The following is a 20,396-nucleotide window of genomic DNA, read 5'->3' on the forward strand; positions in this document are numbered from 1 at the left end:
CCTTTATCCTGCCTCTTTTTTGCTAATTTCTGACCTTCACTCTGAATCTTTTGCTTCATTTCTGACCTTTATTTTGTCTCTTTCTTCTCTTTCCGCCCTGGACCGTGGGGGAGTATCAAGGCCCCCGCTTTCCCAGCTGGCTCCCCACCTCCTGTGGGAGCCAGTATTGCTCTTGCACGCAGGGAACTGTTGGAAATGCAGCTCCCTGCATGCAGGAGCAATGTTTTCATCTGTGTCCCTGCACAAATATTTGTGTGCAGGGAAACTGATGAAAACTCTGCTTTCTGCAAGCAGAAAGCAGAGTGATGTTTGGTTTTGCTTGGTGGTAGTTGTAAGCAAACAGCTTCCTGCCAAGAGGGGCCCCTGGGAGGTAGCAGTATCTGGCCCTAGGGAATGGCAGTCCCCAGGGCCATATGTGGCATCACGGGGCGGGGCTGCCCAGCCCCCATCCATTGTAGTACATAGCACAGGGAAGGCTGTGCATGTAGGTCTCTAGCATTCCTTTTACATTAGCCCCAGGGAAGTGGCGGTCCCAGGGGCTGCAGGGGGGTGCCCGGGCCCCCTGTAGGAAGATGACTCTCTATATAGTGTACTAAAACAAAGTACACTGTGCAGAGAGTCCAGTGGATCCCTTACCTGTACACAGTGGTTAAAGTAGATAATACTAATGTTCTTTTTGTGATAGTGTGGCCAAAGATTCAGGCTCATCAGAGGGTAATGCTAAGCATTCTTTGTACTCACAGAGGCAAAAACTGAGACCCACACTCAAGAATAAATCGAAGACAAATTTATAAATATAATATCATCTTTTATGTATTTTTTTAGACCAAGAACTTTGATCTACAGTAAGTAATTTAGGAGTTAAAATTTTTAAGAGTTTTGAAAATATATCACTTTTTTGCGCAATTACGCACTATTTAAGTCAATAGAAAAAAGCTGAAAAATGCATATAACATCATGCAGTGCTTTTATGAAGTTCACCGTCTCATTTTAGGTTTATAGCAGGACCAGATCCAAGTTTCCAGTAGCAGAAGATCGTATGCATCCTGGATTTGACTGGGAGCAGGGTACTGAAGGTGTTAGTAGCTGGTGCAGTACGATGAAGGGGGGCCCTTGGAAAGACACTGCACAGGAAGTCTTAAAGGTAAGTCCAGGGGATCCCACTGAGGGAAGGTGGGTTGCAAGGGTCGCGGAACCATGGGAGCACAGTGGTTCATTGTTACCAGGCCGGTGGGGATGGGTGAAGAGCAGAAAGGTCAGCCGGGTGTCAAGAACTCTTCGCAGTCAGGAGCAGGCAACGTGGTAGGCGATTTTGGGACAGCAGGGCCACTTAGGACGTGGGTCTCAGGGATCTCAACTCCAATCAATCAATCAATCAATCAATCAATCAATCAATCAATCAATCAATAGCTTATAAAGAGTGGCTACTCACCCGTGAGGGTCTCAAGGCACTGGGGTTGGGGGGCTGCTGGTCAGACTGAGAGGAGGATCATTCAAAGAGCCAGGTCTTGAGGTCCTTTCTGAATAGGGTCAGTGATGCTGACTGACTGAGGTACAGGGGCAGGAGAAAGATCTTCCTCTGGTTCAGGTATTGTGGATCCTGGGTATGGCAGCGAGGGCAAATTGGGTGGATTGAAGTTGTCCGGTGGGTACGTGGGATGTGAGGCAGTGGTTCAGGTACGCTGGTCCTTCATTGTGTAGGGCTTTGTAAGCGTAAGTAACGAGCTTGACAGTGACTCTTTTGCTGACCGGAAGCAAGTGGAGTTTTGGAGGTGTTATGTGTCGTGACTGTGGCAAGGGATGTCGAGGACCAGTCTGGCTACAACATTTTGGATGTACTGTAGTTAATTGAGCTGTTTCTGGGTGGCCCTGGCGTAGAGTTAATTGCTGTAGTTGAGTCTGCTGGTAATTGTCCTTCTGAATTCTGTAGAGATCCATCTGAAAATCTTTCGAAGCATGTGGAAGCAGGCTGAGGAAACTATGTTGATTTGGCAGTCCATCTTGAGCGAAGAGTCCATTATGATGCCACGGTTGCGTGCATGGTCCGTTGGGGTGCGGGGAGCACTCAGAGCAGCTGGCCACAAGGAGTCATCCCAGGCTGACACATTGGGTCCCAGGATGAGGACTTCAATCTTGTCCAAATTGAGCTTGAGGCAGCTGTCTTTCATCCATGTTGCAATGGGCCTTCATACTGCTGTGGAAGTTGGTTCTGGCAGTTGAGGGTTCATTGGTGAAGGAGAGGATCAGCTGGGTGGCATAGGAGGCAATTTTAAATTTGTGGCTTCTGATGATGGTTGCGAGGGGCCATGTAGAAGTTGAAAGGATAGGGCTTAGGGAGGAGCCCTGGGGGACTCCACGGCTGATCTCTGTGGGGTCTGAGAGGATCGGTGGTAGTCTGATTCACTAGGTCTGGCTGGTGAGGAAGGAGTGGATCCAGTCCAGAGCCCTGTCACGGATGCCGGTGTCGTTGAGTCTGGTGATTAGGGTGTGGTGGGAAACGGTGTTGAAAGGGGGCTGAGAGGTCTAGTAGGATGAGGGCTGCTGTCTTGCCCCGGTTGAGGAGGGAGCAGATGTCATCTGTGGTGGAGAGGAGTGCAGTCTCTTTGCTATGGTTGCTTCTGCAACTAGTATGGGAGGTGTCCAGGATGTGGCTTGTTTCAATGGTCTTTTCTATGACCTTGGCTGGGAAGGGAAGGAGGGAGATCCGTAGATTGCTTCTTCAGCAGGGGGTTGATCTTGGTGTGTTTCCAGTTGTTGGGGGTGGATCAGTTGATGGTGCGGCGGTCATGGGTCCGTCGTGGCCCTGGAGTGGATGCTCTTCATGGTCTTGAGCGGTTTCCTCTGTCGTGACCGGGGTCCAGCAGAACATGGTCTGTTGAAGGGCAGCTTGTTTGTCTGCGATGGAGGCAGGCATGGCGACTGGGTCTAGGGTGTCAAACCTTTCTTAGATCTTCTTGACCTTGTGGTGGAAGAAGGTGCCGAGTTCGTTGCAGAAGTATTGACAGAGGGGAATGTCTGAGGTCTCACTATTGGGCCTGGTGAACATCTTGATTATGGTAAAGAGTTCTTTGTTGTTGTGTGTATTTGCATTGCTTCTGTCCTGGATGGTAATTTTCTTTGTGGTTTTGAGGAGGAGGTGGTGTGTGTTGACGGTGGACTTGAAGGTTGCATGAGTCTCCAGAGTTTTCTTGCTCCTCCATTTCTTCTCGAGATGTCAGCAGGTGCATCCGGATTCATGGGGGGCAGAGGTGAATCCTCAATAGGTTCTTTCTTCTGGAATTGTTTGAGTCCAGCTCAGACTCGTTGTCCTGCTATTGCTGTAGGGGGTCAGGTATCCTAGGTATTGGTACAGTGTGGCTTCAGTAGGTCCTAGTGTCACCAAACTTGATGTGGTGACCCTCTGGAGTTGTAATACATCTTTTGTATTGGGTGCTGTGTTGAAATCATTGGGGAGCGGCTCGTCTACAGTATAGATTCAACAGGATTGGTGCAGGTGAGTGATACCTTCACTACAAGGACGGTTCTTGGTGATGTCTCAAAGGCTGAAGGAGCACTGGGGTTCTTGGAGTCTTCACAGGTTCAGGTCCACATAGCACACTCCAATTGCTGAGTCCTAGCGGCAGTAGGCAGGGTTTGGCACCAATTTCTTCCGCAGCAATACATCAGTTCTCTGACAGCAAACCCTCTTCATCCTTTTCTTCTTCTTGTCCATCAAATCTGGTTTCAAGGCCCAGGCATGCCACTTAAATACAAAATGTCCACACATGGGATATAGTGCACCCTGCCTTAGGGCTGTAAGGCCTGCACTAAGGATGATTTAATTCTATCTCATGCAGTGTGTGAGGGCATGACACGCAGGGCTGTGTACCATGTTAACTCTTCAGTTTTCTCTGCACCAAGACACACAACTGCACTGGCAGTTTGCATGGTCTTGATGAGGGGTCTCTGGGGTGCCACAATTTGTGCTGCAGCCCCAGAGGACCCTCTTGGGTGCCTATGCCCTAGGTACCATGGGTACCATTTACTAGGTACTTTCAGGGGTAGCTGAAGTGAAGTCAATTGTGGTAAATGTTAAGGGAAAGAACACTGGTATTGTGAACCTGGTTAGATGGAAGCCAGTACACCTCAGTCGAAGTTGCATCAAAAACCAGGCAAAAAGTGGAGGGCTCCTGCAGCAGACACTGTTGTGACATTTTAATTATTACGATTTATAATTCCTGCTCTCTCCCTGCACTGCCACACTGGATGCAGCATGGCATGCCAATGCAAGCAGCCTTGCACCATGATGGTGCAAGGGTGCCATGTTACATGGCACAGCACACTGGATTATTTTGTGTAGAGAGGGACAGACAACACTAACCTTTGATAGAGTGCAGTAGTGGTGCTTGGTGCCTGCTAATGAGAATGATGTAGGAAGTTAGGACCTTAGGAGGAGAGTAAATGTCAAATGAATGATACTGCCAGTATTCTGTTCCAGTGTGAGCCCAGCAGATGTTTGCTTGGGTGGATTTAAGGCATAATTGTCAATTCATCATGTCCCTCACTCTTACAATTGTAGAATATCAGGGGTGTTGCATATTGTGTTTTCTTCTCTATCATTTTATGTAGCTCATAGTCCCAATCTCTTGGATGTGCAGTACGCAAAGGGGGACTGACCTGACTCATCAGAAGGGGGCAGAGAAGCAAAGATCATCCTTTGGAATGCATTAAGCATGAATAGTTCAAAATGTTATTGTTTGAGGTGTAGGATTATGAAACAAGGAATAGTGTATCTGATTTAAAACGTACAATGCTGGGCCCGTCAAAATGTTTTTTTGTACAGAGTACCATCAAACAATGTTTTTTATCTTCTTTTTAAGCAACCAAGGGCAAGAGAGCTTCTGGCTCAGCTGACACCAGTGCCCTGGTTGGTGTGACTGGTAAGACCACCTCCACTACCACCAGTGCCGCGGGCAATATTTCTGCTGTCCCTTTTAAGTCATTTTTTTACCCACTGCAAAAATTATGCCCTTCTATATACTTACTATTTTTTTCCATGTTGTTTGTTATCCCTGCATTGCCCTCTGTTTTTTCCATATTTCCTGTTTCCACGGCGGAGTTTCTCTTGTCTGTACCCATCTTCTGATTCATTTTTACGTAAGCTACCGCTTGCCCTCAATATGTCTTTTTGTGTAGTTCTGAGGGAGGAAAAGCTTTTTGCAACTTAAAGAGGATCGCACAGTCAGGCCATTGTAGTAGTCTAATCACAAAACATGATGGTGGTTTTCTTGATCAAACAGCTAAAACGTAGAGGGGCAGAGACAGAGTGGTATTATGGTCATGTACTCCCAATGTTGTCTTATACTAGCAGTTTCCACAGTGCAGCATGGCAGGAATTAGATCATACAACCCATACCGTATGTCTTTTGCATTCACCTTCCACCCTAAACCATCCATTCGTAACCTTAACTTTTGCTCTTCCCTATGACCTTCCCTTATTCCTGAATTCAATTTCTGATTACTTCCTATACCTTAATCAGAAGGAAAGGATTTTGGTTGACTCAATGGCTACCTGTTTTTTTTTTTAAATTTAATCAAGCAATAACACAAACCTCCCAAAGTGCTGCTTTCAATAGAAGAAGACATTGTTAGATCGCTAACCTAACTGCAGTGATGCATTGCATATTGTACATCATGCAAAATAAATACCTAGGTGGCAATCTGATATCTAAAATGGGTGCATTATGTTTTCACTCTGCGCACATTCCACCCGCAGTGCTGGCGCAGCAGCGATATTGCTGGAGGTGCAGGCAGTCCAGAGAGAACGAGACGTCCCCGCGGTGGCAGGGATAAGTAGTAAGCCACCTCGCTTACTTGTTAACAATACTGTATTGGTTCAGCAAGGCAGATATCCCGCCAATAACCTAGGGGCCGATTCCCAGAACTAATCTGAGATAAAATCCTAAACTTACTACTTTTGGTATTCACAGAAGGCATTTAGTAGTAGTTAAGACATCTAACTTTAATACTACTAAACTGAGACAAAATTCTAACTTTACGACTTTCAGTATTCACAAAAGGCATTTAGTAGTAGTAAAGTTAGGAGTCCTAACTTTACTACTCCTAAATGCCTTAGGTGAATACCAAAAGTAGTATGTTTAGGATTTTATCTCAGTTTAGTTCAATGAATCGGCCCCTTTGAGTCCAGTCTGTAGTGCACAAACCACAAACCCGAAGACAAAGTGTGTTTCCCAGTGCACACGCAATTGCCTACTAGTGCTTCAATTTAACATTCTGTCTTTCTGTCCCAGGCTACTGAAAAAAGTAATTTGTATCTCGGCATGTGATGTGTGTGCCACATTTCTCTGCACAAATGAAGTTATATTTCATGTCTACCATTATGGATTAACAGTTACAATATTTTCCTCCTATCAATAAATGTGACTAAGAAGCAAAAGAGTAGTACATGATCAGTGACTCACAACCATTCCATCAGTGACACCAACCATTCCATAGCTAAGCCTCTGCCTTGCCCAATCCCTATAACTTACCGCCATCTGGACTAACGTTTTCCACTGCCAAGTGTAGGTATTTCTTGAGAATAATCTGTATTAGAGGCCTGATTGTCATGTGGGATTAAGATCCTGATTTGCAGTTTGGCATATGGGATACTCTATAACAAATAAACTGTCCCATTTGCTGCACTAAAGTTCATCATTCTCTTCTATGCGCTGTCAATTGTAATACATTGGATGGGATAGCCGTTTTTCCACCAAGCCAGTCCCATCTGCCAGATTCTATCAGCCTAAGCCTATAAACTAAGTTTGGACGTAGGGTAGTAGAATAGATGAGGGAGATGGAGTTGGAGAAGAACAGGGCCATTAGAATTATAAGTTCATGAACATAACGTGCTACAGATGGGCTGTTCCAAAAACATACTGAAGATTAAGCAGATCCGCCAGCATGGCTTCATATGTGCTGCATAGTCAAGTGTTAATTGTGCATCATATGAGATATATATCTCTGCATATGCCATGCTCATTAATGACAGGTAATTCAGCACAAGATAGTCACCCAGCTGCGAATGAAGAAGTTGGAGGCAGTGACTGTGGAATATTGCCGGCTGGGGGACCTGGAAGAAGAAAAGCAAGAGGCAGAGATCTCAAGTTCCGTGGGCCGCCAGCCAGGCCCACCTCCAACTCAGCCATGCAGAAATGGATGCACCAAAGTCCCTTTTTTATTGATTTTTTGTGTTAGTGGAAGGGCATGTTCTGGGTGGAAAGGCTGGGAAGGACAGAAAGTTGGAGAAAGGGTTCTGGACATTGGACTTTGAACTTTTTGAGACATTGTTTGGTTTAGGAGCGGGTGTGCCTGTTGTGGGTAGAGAGGGTAGGTCTTAAAATAAACGGGCCTAACTTAATTTTTTTATTTTATGTTCTTGTCATCATTATTTGTCTATCCTTTCCTAGTTTGGCATAGTAGAGCATTGTTGAGTGTTACTGTTAACACAAGAGTATGACATGGTGTTGCCCTCTGAAATTGTCACACATTACACATTGACTTTTCATCCTAGTCTTTCTCTCACCTCTTCCTGCTGTCTAGTGATCAATTAGTCTCCGTCACCAGAGTGAAATTTTCTGGGAACAAAATAGTTATTAATTTAATTCAATTTTAATTGATGAGGTTTTGCAGCCCCCGATCAATTATATAGTATAGTAGTTAGTGTAATAACTGCCCTTATCCTACCCTCTGCAACTATTTAACCAGCAAGGTATCTGGCAATATACACAGAAATGTAGCACTTATTATCTCTCCTTCCAAAGGACAACTTCACTACTAAGGGCCCAATTTTAGCAGTTCCGACAGGCCCATTACATTGTGACCGAACACTGTTCGGTGACATGCTCCCTTTTCTCAATGGGAGCTCGTGTTACGGTCATAAGCTGGCTGTAGCACAGGCTCATATTGAGAAAATGGAGGTGCAGTTCATCCCTGCAGTGCCATCCCGTGCGGCGCCTGCCACTGGGTGCAGGGATCAGTGCCGCCTCGACTTCCAAACCAGAGGCTGTGCACCAAAGGGAACTCTGCTTGGGGCCCCCAAACACTCTTTCCGACATGGTTTCTTTGTCGGACAGGCCGGCATGGAAACTATGTCATAAACTGTGCATTTTATTCTCAAGGGCAGAAAGGCCCGCCCTTGAGATTACTGGCCTGCTTCCAACTGGCCTACGTGCACTCCGAGCCCTTCAGAAGCTAGTAGGGCAGTTTACTTTCCGACTGCCTCCATCATAATGAGGCGGTCGGAAAATAAACTGCGTGGCCTATTACGGTCGGAGCATTTAAGGGCTGAATCATAATCAGCCACTAAGTCATCAATTAGTTCTTCAGATTTACTTCTTACCTCAATTGATAAAACAATGGTCCCTATCGCAATATTATCAAGCCTTATTGCAGGGTTTCCCAAAAGGGCCTTCTTTTTAACGGTGGTGGTATTATTAGTGTTCTTGTGCTAATAAGGAAGAAATTACAAAGTGAGGTCCCATTTCCACCTATTCCAAATGAGGTGAACTTCAACTGTCGCATTATTCAGAAAGATTCATCACAGTCAACGAGACTAATCACAGACTGAGACCAGACCACAATGACAAAAAAAAAGTAGTAACTCTTAAGCAATACAGGGTTTAATGTATGAAAAAGAATAAAACTAAACTTAAAAAATGCTCAAGTCAGGAGTCAGGACTTAGGTGGAGACGCATGGTTACTCCATATTGCATAGATTTTTTAACTAACACAGGGAGGACTTGATTCACTAACTTTAAGGTACACTTTTGGTGTCACTTAATGGCTCTTGCCTTGTAAGTTTATGACTAGTAACCAATTAATCAGCAACTTTACGACTAGTAACTTTGTGAGGGCTAAGAAAATCCCTTCAAAAAACAAACAAGAGAGGTAGGACTATTTTGCACGTGCCGTCCTTGTCCCTATGTATTAATCGCAAAATCAACGGAGACGATCCACTTAAAAGAGTGACCACTTAATGAAGATGGTGTCAAAACATCACAGAGGTTTTTTAAAAGAACCCTTACACACCAACCTGGTTGGTGTCATGCTTCATCATCGGGTTCCCAGTTGGGTAGCTGAATGCTACCCAACTGTGCTGCGACACCTGATTACAGTGGAGCGGGTTTTGGTTTGTTTATGTGTGATGAAGTGGTGTAAGTGGTGAATATTAAAAATACCTATGGGAATCTCACTATATAATACTTTATTCCCAGTGGCCCATGGTATGCTTAAAAAATATATAGTGGATAATCTGAAAGAGCAATACATTTGCGTCGAGATTATCCCTAGGTCAGGTTGACATGTTTCAGCTCAGTAGAATGATTGTTGAAGCTTTCTTCAGGACCTATTAAATAAGTGAATGAAGTGCAAAGTGTGGAAGTGAGTGGTAAAAATAAACCACGTGTGTAGCGCAAATATACACACTCGCTAAGGTGTATTTACCATGCAAAAATCAACTGAGCCTCAAGTTTCAGTGATGGTAAAAATAAGAATCCTGTAGGGAGATAAATAGACAACACAGTACAACATGTAACATGAAGAACATAATGAGTAAATTACAGTTTATTCCCTTTAGTTATTCCCCATGTGGTGATATTCACAACCAATGTCACTCAAACGTGTAACAGCATTCATGATCAGACACAACTGTTGTTAAAATTATTGCATGCTCATACAGCCAGCCAGCATGCTGGTGATGTGCGCAGGTCATTGCAACATGCGACATGTATAAACCACAAATGTGGTGAGAAGAACATGTATGCGCTTAGTTATCCTACGCGTTTAAATAATAAACACAATGGGGTGAGGGATTTTGACAAAAACAATGCTAATATTCTAAGCGTGTTTAAATAATTACCCCAACGAGAAAGGCGTGAGACTGAACGCTGTGAGCTCTGGCGCTCGATCATCACAAAAATAGAAAAATACTGAATGTAATTACGTTGTTCACGAGATTTCCATGTCAGTCATATCCAGGGCGGGAAGAGCTCCTATTAGGTATTCTATGGGAAGGTGGTATTAAAGAAAAGGAAGGAGAAAATGAAGTGTGAATGCAATCAAGTCAGTAAAAAACCTCTGTGATGTCTTGACACCATCTTCATAAAGTGGTCCCTCTTTTAAGTGGATCGTCTCCGTTGATTTTGCGGCTAAGAAAACCCCACAGTGAGTTGGTGTCACCAGAAACACCCCACCAAGTGAGCGATCCACTTATGGTGTGATTGTAAGTCACACCTCAATGTATCACACAGCATGGGGGAAGAGGGTTAGGGGTTTGATGAATGGATGGGAACAGGGAGTTAGGAAAAGGTGTGACAAAAGACAAAGACTGCACAACAGCAATATTCATCCGGTAGATGAGCAGTACATCATCCAATCTGTTGTCAAAGGAATTGAAGGTATGACACAGTTCAGTTAATGAACTGCAACTTCAAACAGTCCTTCAGTCTGAGAAACCTATATTATTATCTAATTGTTCTGTCATTTAGGTTTGAAAAATACAAATTAGGGAGGAGTGAAACCACACAGTTCTAAAAATTATGATTGTTAAAAGAAAAATTATACTGTATATTATACAGAATTGGGTGGTGCATCTGCATTCTACTTGGAATGTCATTCTTGGGTGCATGTCTGATCTAGTCTGGCAAGCTAAGCAGGAGTGCTGGAGCCGTGTCCTGTGGATAGTAAAACAGTAAATGTTAATGTTGTAGAGTCAAGGAGAAGGTAAGCTACATGAGGAGTGGACCAAGAGTCAAAGCAAGAACAAAGGTGGTGGCAGTACAATTACATGATGACTCATGTGTGATTAACTTTTTGCAGAAGGAGATACAATATTAATGCAAGATTTTATGCAAGATTTTATTTTGACGTGGCACTCAGGCATGGATAGCAGTAACCCCTACAGATCCTCCACAGGTCATTTCCTGAAAGTGTTAAAACAAGCAATGCAAGACCTGGGCCTTATAGATGCGTGGAGGACACTACACCCAACCACTAAAGACTACACTTTCTATTCACACACACATCGTACCTACTCACGGCTCGACTACACTTTTCTAAGCAAGTCACTTATGGTTGCTCTTAAAGACCACCCATACACCCCATTGTGATTTCTGATCATGCACAGATCTCAATTACCTTGGTGTGGGGAACTCCGATACCAAAAACAACTAGATGTTTTTATCCTAAAGCCCTAGTGAGAGATAGATTGTTGATAGATGATCTTAGAAAGGCCATCAGAGAAAATTTCCAATTGAATTCCCCCACTTAGAGAAATCCTTCAAATAATTGGGATGAATACAGTACTGAGGGGCACATGTATTCAACTTAAGTCAACACTTAATAAACAGAGATTGAGAGAACGATTACAATTAACGCACTGAAAGGGACATTGAATGCAATATATACAAATAGAGCAGAATTAATATTACTGAAACTTAAACAAACTTCTTATGAGCATGGTATGGTAGGGGCACATCTAGAGAGGCAACTGTGGGTTAAACGAAAAAAGAATATATTAGGGGAATCAGTAAGGAATCAGGGGAATTAGTGACTTTGGAAGAACGACAGACAACTGAATCTATTGTCTCTTATGAAAAGCTATACACAGCAAACAACCAGAGATGTGCGCATAACTATGTTACCTTGACTCCATAAACCTCCCGCAGCTGACGGCTGCTCAAAATGGGTGTTTAAAGGAACAAATTACAGAAGAAGAGGTATGACAGGCAATAAAGAACCTGAAACCTGAAACTTCATTAATCATTAGGCCCAGATGGTTTAACTACCCAACTTGATAAGACTTGCATAGACTTAGACCCTTGTTTGATTCTCCTTTATAACCATATAGTGACAGAACAGGCAGTGACTGAGTGATGCCCTGGTGTCAGTTATACCTAAACCAGGGAAATATCTACAATTTTGTAGCTCATACAGGCCTATTGCTCTGTTAATGTGATGTCTGATTGAATCCACCCTGATCATTCAGGCTTTCTCAAGGGTAGACAAACTCAGGATAATATTAGGAGACTGATGCACTTGATTGAAAAGTCCACCAGGAAGCACATACCAGCGATACTACTGGGACTCGACAGCGAGAATGAGTTTGATTTAGTAAATTGGTCCTTCTTATTTCATGCATTAAAATGATTTGGCTTTTGCGTTACCTTCATAATGATGATTCAAGCAAACTATACAGTGCCACGTTCTAAAGTTGCAATCAGCGGAGTACATTTGGGGTACTTTCAACTGAGTAGAGGGACTAGGCAGGGATGTCCCCTCTCACCATTACTTTTCACCCTAAGTATAGAGCCATTGGCTGCGAAAATACGCCCACCCCGGAGATCAGAGACATAGTCTTTGGAGAGTTAGAGCATATAATCTCTGCATTCACCAATGATGTCCTGTTGACCCTCCCATGCCACAGAGCTCATCTGTGGCACTACAATGCAAGCTCTGATCATATGAGATGCTCGCAGGCTTCCGCATTAGTCTGACGAAAGCATACTTACTCAATCTAACCTTACGAGATGGAGAAATGGCAACAATAGTAGACAGGACCCCCTTTTAATGGGCTAATAAAGGTATCACTTACCTAGGAATAAAGATTACATCTCATCTGTTGGGCTTCAACTGTTGCGGGCATTCTGCACCTACACAGAACTATGCGCAGGAAACAGGACCTCGGTGTATAGGGGTGTACCAACCTATCAACTTAGTACCCAAAATCCCAAAACCGACTAGCTATAGTGCCTCATTCGTTCTCCTCCAAGAATCACGAAGCTACAAATGATTAGACAACCCAGAACACAACACTCCCGACTCTCTCAGGAATCGCGGTAGCAAAACATACCCTTTCGCTCGCTCGTGCTTGTCCACAACGAGAGTTGGCAGAGCCACTGTAATAGTTTGTGATGTTTATTTTAACTATCGTGCTCTACAATACAGTATACAAGCCACTACCAGCAGCAAAATGCATAAAATCAGAACAATTAGCATTGTTACAATTCCATTTACAAAGGGCGAAGTCATTTTATAAAGAGAGTGGAATAAGGACTATAAGGCCTAACCACCCTCCCCTTGACTGGAAGAAGTTTATTTATATAAAGGAAGATCTCTGGGCCTTGACAGCAGACCCCATACCTTAAAGCCTGGATGTAAGGTTTACATCATAGGAACAGCATAGTTCTTCTCCATGGAAAGGCTCTCTCCAAGTGTGTGTTACAACAACATGCATCTCCCTAATATCAAAGTACGAGTCTCCAGCATTGCAGCTGTGTTTAACATGTTAAGTCTAGGTACTAGGGACTGACCAGAACAGAATAACAAGGGGCATTGTCTATCGACCTTGTACAACGTGTTCAGACTAAACTCTAGGAAGTCAGCAGAGAACGTGAAAACCAGAGAGTTCTCATGTGAAAGGCATAATACTAGTCTTGCAAAAATAAAGTCATGTAGTAACGTACGCAAAAGCAGCATCATGGCAGCAAAGCTCACGCTAAATTAGCAATGTGTCCAATGTTCCCAAGGGCCATATAACACCTCCAGGTTAATTTCTAGTTCCTTCACCAGCAATTGAAAATTGATCTCAAATGCTAGTAGCTGTTGTACCTTTCATGGATAGGCTGGCTCCAGGCAATCAAAATGTTGATTTTACTGAAATTTGTGAACCTCTTTCAAGCCTTGCTGATTGACATAGGCTGAGATTTGTTCGCTTCCCTAAAAAACTCTGATTAGACCTTTTCTGTGGCAGAAGGGAAGACCGCATTTGCCCTTTAACTAGTTTGGAGATCAAAGAGGGAGGAGGGACTGGCTATGCCTGATTTTCAGCTTTTTTACCAAGCCACCCAATTGAGAGTTATTTCAGAATGGTCCTTGTCTTAATCAGACAAACACTGGTTGGGTAGGGCAATAGTGGGAAGGGTTTTATGGGATGTATTCTGGAAGCCCATAAAACAGTGTGTACGCTATGCATATATAAATACCCCCACATGGACCACCCTTACCATCTGGGATTGAGTTAAAAGGATGGCAGGTTGGACAACCTTTCCATCCCCATTAACCCCAATTCATTAATTGTTCGAGGCATGGAGGAAGGGTGCCTCACCATGGCTGACTTATATCACAATAGAGATATAGTAACATTTGAGAAGTTTCAACACAACTACGGCCTCGCTACAAGCCTTCTACAAAAATCAAGTATCGAACAACATTAGCAGCCTGTCCTGGCTGAGAGGTTGATGCTGCCAATGTTGGAGTCTAAGTGCTTCACCAACACCAAGGGTTGTTGCCTTATCGACCTGCAGACCACGGCTGCCAAAATTATCCAAGAATCCGCACCTGCCATACCAGACTCATCTGAACTCAGACTGTGGAAGCCGAAGATGATGTTACCAAAAGGAACCAAGTATAGCCCCAAATATCCCCAAAGCCTTTAAGTTCTAAGTGAGCTCAGAAGCCTCAGTCACAGGAGGAGGACCACTGCACATATCTGTCTCGCAAGCACTGGGACTGCAACTCAAAGATGCAGGAAGCGCTGGACTTGAGAACTGTATGGCAACAAGAGACTAAGTAATGGGCTTGGCCTGCTGCTTGAACTTCTTCAGTTTCTTATGAATATCTATCAAAGTGAAAAGTGAACGGAACTATTGGGTACATATACGCCTTGTGGCTGATTGAGTGAACTGCACCTTTGCCTAGTTAGTGATGTGTCCCAGATTCTAAGCCAGGTATTATAGACACTGGGACGCTACAATGGGAAGCTACATTAGAGGTGAGGCGGGTGGGATACTGTAGGGCATAACACCTCAAGACCATGAACATTCCCCTAATTGCACTGTGTAATGTCACGTAGCACTATGTGATTTAAACACTTCGATGTTTTCAATAGACAAGCACTGGGCTGAGCAGTATATTTTTATTTGTTAATATAATATTGTGACGATTGGCTGGTTGTTGAGCCCTTAGCTCTGGTCCCTCATTCTACCTCCCTAAAATCGTTTCACTGCTTGCCTTCGCTACCCTTACAGTTGGGTGCAGTAAGCGTATACTTGGCCCTTTCTGAAGAGCCATAATTGGGTGGATCCCACCACATGAGGAGGCAATAGCCCCTGTCTGCCGTGTGACCTCCAGATCACTATAAGAGACATTCCCACATGGAAGAACCTTTTTTCTGGGCAATTGAGAAGATTTCCCTTGATTATTGATGCTTTTCTCTCCTCAGACACCAATTCTTGTTTGATAAATCTTTATGTAATATATTTTCCATTGTGCATCATGTTCTTTAATGTACTGGGGGACCATAAACAAGGTGAAAGATTGAATTGCAAAGTATTTATTCTGTCATTTTTTGTACTATATTTTGTAAGAAATGGCAGGAGTATTGAGACATTATTGTGTCATGCTCATATGTAATGTTCTGAAGAATACAAAAAGGTGATGGGCGGAATGCTTGAATTGATTTCACACACTGGTAGTTACTCAAGGTTTTATCTCAGTCCATCTTTTTTTGCCCACTATACTACTAAGCATATATGCAGACTAAATTGTCAAGCACCAACCCCATTAACTGGAACCAAAGCAACCCAAGACCAGTTCCAACCTATTTGGGTCTCACTAGTAGGGTGCAGCTTGAGTTCTACCATACAGTCAGTATAAGACAAAAAGTCTGGGCATACCAGTTTAACTATGGGCATCACACTGAGGAATGAGGGATACACAAAAAGGATGGGTGGAATGTTTAAACTGACCTTTAAACTAATCTCAGCCACTAGTCATTACTTGAGGGCACTTCAGTTCATTTGTGCCGTTCAGGCGCCCTTCAGACAGGAACAAGCCATATGGAAATCAGCAGCCTTGTTTCTACTCCTGTCGGAACAGCAAACTCAGACTTGTTTCAGTTCATTTGGGTCTCGTCAGTAGAGAATAGCTTGAGTCCTATGGCACAGTGAGTGTAGGATTCACTTCTGGGCATACCTGTGCAATTAGGGCGTTCTACTAAGGATTACAACAAGTGATGGGCGGCATGCTCAACATAATATCAAGCAGAAGTGATTATTCTGCATCCCAGTCCATTGTTTTTGCCCAACAAGCCAACTCAGACAGGCACACACCAGATGCAAATCAGTCTTATTTCTGCTCCAAAAAGAACAGTCCAACCTGAATACTCAGGACAGATCGCCTCTAAATGAGAACATATGCAACGTCAGACCAGTTTCATCCTTCTGGGGCCTCGACAGTAGGGGCAACTTCAGTCCTAAGACATAGTGTGCAAGCCAGAAAAGTCATAAATAATAGGAATTTGCAGTTTAGCAAATTTCCAACTGCTTTTCTTGTTTCCGTCTTTGCTTTCAATAAAAATTTAAACATGATATACTTTTTGCCATATCTTTTAAATTAAGAATACAGCGAAAAATGCATTTTTCAAACTGTGATTTAATTTTCCTCTTCTTTTTAGTGAATTTGGCTAGAATATTATATTCTGCTTTCTGCTCTTACTTCTGCTAAGAGAGTATGCGTTTGCAACAGTTTTTCACAGGCCAAATAATATCTCCTAAAATGAATTACACACCACCAGTCACACATCACTGAAAGGTTAAAGATCATTGCGAAAATGTTATTAAACATTTGGTGCATGCAGCATTAATATAGAGACGGACAACCAGTATAAAGATAATTAATTACATTATAGCACACATTTCAGATGTGGGTTAATGCGTAAATCAGCCGTGAAATCTAATAAATCGATTTTAGAATGCTTTTCTATTGCATATTAAGACTATAATTATAATTACTATAAGTCATTGCTGAACAGCATAAATAAATTAACCCTCAGACTCTAAGATGACCTCCGTCTCATATTGCCCCATGGGTGTTAAAAAACGACTCAGCTCATGCTGTATTTTATCATCACCTAAGATGTAGGACAAGATGACTGCAAATGCTAAGAGCTTGCGTGCTGACATGGTGCAAAGAGGAGGACGAAAAGGGCATTCATTTTCCATGTTTGAATCATTTTTTTTCAGTAATGCAATAAGCCAAGACAATTATGGAGTATAGTGTTTTTCCCAGGGAATGCATACAAGATTCACAAAGTTGATATTGCATAGTAAATGACAACGACCCTCAAATTCACAGATTTTTTTTCACACTTACAAAATTAATCTATTGAAAGTGACAAAACATTTAGGGTATAACCATAAGGCTTTTTCCATCGAAGATGAAGTTGATCTATTCAAGCATATTGTGGGCACAAACCCTGCCTTTTATAAATGACAGGATTTGTGACAGCACACCGACTTTTTATTATTTATTGAGCCACTTTGAACTTGGAGAAGCCATTACGAATCGCAGAGGGAGTTTTGCGACTTGCTTCTAATCACAATAATAAGTGGACGTAAAAGGGGCATATTTCTTAATTGCAAAAGTCAGAGAGATGATGCAATCGTTTGCAACCACAAGTGCAGTTGCAAGGTATGGATCAGTTATCATCCCCTCAAAGGGCACTTCTTTTGGGGACACCTGCCCTGCATGCTCATGGGAAGCAGGCATTGGTCTGCTGCGCTACTACCGGCTACCGCCATTGTCTTACCAAAGGGAGAATTCCCCTTTTTAAAGTAACACCGGTCACTTTAAGCAACACTGGCTGCTTTACACAAAAAATAAGTTTCTCCTTTGGCAATGCAAATACACGATGCTTGATTTGATATCCCTTGAAAGCTAACACCCCTATGTATGTAGGTAATCACAGCGGGATACAAATAGCAACACGCCTAATTAATTCATTACGCAGGTCCCACTGAGTGCCCAGTGGCTGGATATTTTGCAATTCAACTAAATTGTACCTAGGGCGCATTGCAAAATTACAAACTGGTTGCAGATTTTCAGTGCAGAATTTGTGCCCTCTATTTGCCACCTCTCTGTTAGTACATCTGGCCCATTGTCTTAAATCAGTTATGAATACATAATTTATGATTGACTAAGAGGCTGATTCTTAAAAAAATGGTAATCTTCATTCAGAACGCTAATGATATTTAATGATCTAACATGTAGGGGTATGAAAAGCTGATAAAAGCTGCAAAGACTTCTACTGTGCCACTTTACGCATTTTTTGAACTGTGCAAGCCCCACAAATTGTGAAGATGGATTTTGTCATAAAGGGAAAGCTGCAGGAAACCTTAACAGCAACAGGAACTGTTACTGATGCCTTAAAAGGTTGGTTTGAGTCCCCTTCCCCCATCCAAGCAAAATCCTGCCTTAAGGTGATGGCGGCTGGCACATAGCGCTCCAATGCACTGCGCTGCTCTTTCACCCATCACACCGTCCCAGCTGTAAACCTCGCCCTCTCAGATCCCCCTACCAACTCCTTCCATCCTCCCCAGCACATTTACCTGTCGAGGAGGGCAAGAGGGACCATGGCTCAGGGCTATATGGCAGTAGGTTGCCACCACATCATACCATATCACAGCAGGTCATTATCATTATAACGAATTCTTGCTCCGGGATGACTGTATCTCACAAAGTTTCCATCCTTTGATGATTTTGAGGCATCATTAATAGTCACACGTTTCAAGGCATATGCACGAAAAACAAGTGTGACTTTGAAATTATGACTATATGGAGGCAATTCTACACAAGCAAAGAGACTTAGCGCACAATTGTGCATTTGTAAGTGCCTTAGCATTTGTGTTGACAGTAATCATTTAAAAAAAATAAGGAAAAACGCTTGACCCAAAGTAACAAATCATTTCCCCTAGACCCCCCATTAATTTTAAAGGTACTCCCTCCACTTCCCACCCTGGAGAGCGATTGCCACCAACATGATTCATACTCCTATATTTTCATGAGTAATAATGAGTGAATCGACGTTTGTCACTACCCACGGACGTTTACATTAGTTGATGCCAACAAACTTTCTCTGACTCTATAAGGGCCACACCTCACCGATTCCCCACCACTGGAAGTTGATTTACTCACATGAAATGAATTTGTATTTGGAATTTCATTTTCAAGTGTAAATTAAAACCAGTGCTCCTGAATTTCAAATGTATTTTTACAACCAAAACCATCTTTTTGTGTATTTGTTAGCTAAACCTACATTCATAAATAGCTTTGCGAATTCGACCCAAGGCGTGCATCAGTCATACATGCATGCCCTAAGTAGGCTTTTTGTGAGCGTGTATTCAATATATTTGTGCGTTCAGTTTTGTACCCAGCTGGTACTTAGGACGCATTGGCACAGAAGGGTCAGAAGTGAGATGAGGGACTCAGTTCAAAGGAGATGAAAACCCAAACAACTGCAACTTTGCAGGCGTTCCCACATAATTTGCTATGTGTTCCTTATATTTATCTGCACAACTCACTCCCATTGGAACGTTCCAGTTGCGAAGGAAGCCGGAAGTGTTGGGAAGGGCACCAATATTTAGAGTTTCCACAATGCCTGTTTATGAGAGGGAAAGCATTCTTGGAAAATAGTTGAATTAAACATGAAACAGATATTAAAACACATTAAACATAATTTTAATTAAAGTAGTTTGGAATGGTGTATAAGTGAGCAATGTTATTCGATAAAGTCAACAACCTTTACCACATGCCAATGTTGGAAATGGCTGTTAATTAGTCAAACTCTCAAAAATAATGACAACGCGTGGATCCAACTATTCATGTTTAATTTGAAAGTGTTTTATGAATCAAAGGTTAATTACAACTTTTGGCTAAAAAACTCTGCTAAAAAAAAGTTACAACAAAAATATAAAATTGATTTCCTCACACGATCCTTGGGGAAACAAAAGGAATTGATACTGGTTCATCCAGAATCCTCATGTATATTTTTGAGGAATAGTGATTAATCTCTTAGGGCCTGATTTAGAATTTGGTGGATGGAGTAGTGTGGGCTGAGATGGGAGAGGACATTAGCTCCACCATCTCTGGGGTCCTCTGTCCCCCAAATTTAGAGATGACTGCTGGTGCTGCAAGTGTCCATATTTGCTTGGAGATTAATTAAATTGAAACTCCTCCACTTACATGCTAAGTATTTTCATGTCATGTCTCCTTGGTGTTTATGTGCATTGATTTTATGTCTGGTTTTAGAGTTACCTAATGACTATCTCTCTGTGATCCCACAACCATGGTGATTAGAATGTGTGACAAGGTGCTACATGCAATCTCAGAGTCCAGTGCAGGTCATTCACCATCAGCCTGCTGGCACAAGAGTCTCTCTTCCACACCCACTTTTCCCCTTAGCTCTTGGATGATTTTTTCTGGAAGTTAGATACAGGCAGTGAGTTAACTGTTTAGGGGAGTTGGTGGGATTGGCTTTGCTCTTCAGTGTCCGGTTATCCAAGGGTTGTGACATCAACACT

At 42.8% G+C, this 20,396-nt stretch overlaps 1 long non-coding RNA gene across 1 annotated transcript in view; it reads left to right on the forward strand.

The window, feature by feature from the left end:
• Positions 1-20,396, forward strand: part of LOC146821686 (uncharacterized) — a 204,746-nt gene that overhangs the window by 78,701 nt on the left and 105,649 nt on the right. The window contains exon 3 of the long non-coding RNA XR_014962755.1: positions 995-1,144. This is a non-coding gene — a long non-coding RNA (uncharacterized LOC146821686). The remainder of the gene's footprint in view (positions 1-994; positions 1,145-20,396) is intronic.

Source organism: Triturus cristatus, chromosome 6 (genome assembly GCF_964204655.1).
Source record: "Triturus cristatus chromosome 6, aTriCri1.1, whole genome shotgun sequence".
NCBI lineage: Eukaryota > Metazoa > Chordata > Amphibia > Caudata > Salamandridae > Triturus > Triturus cristatus.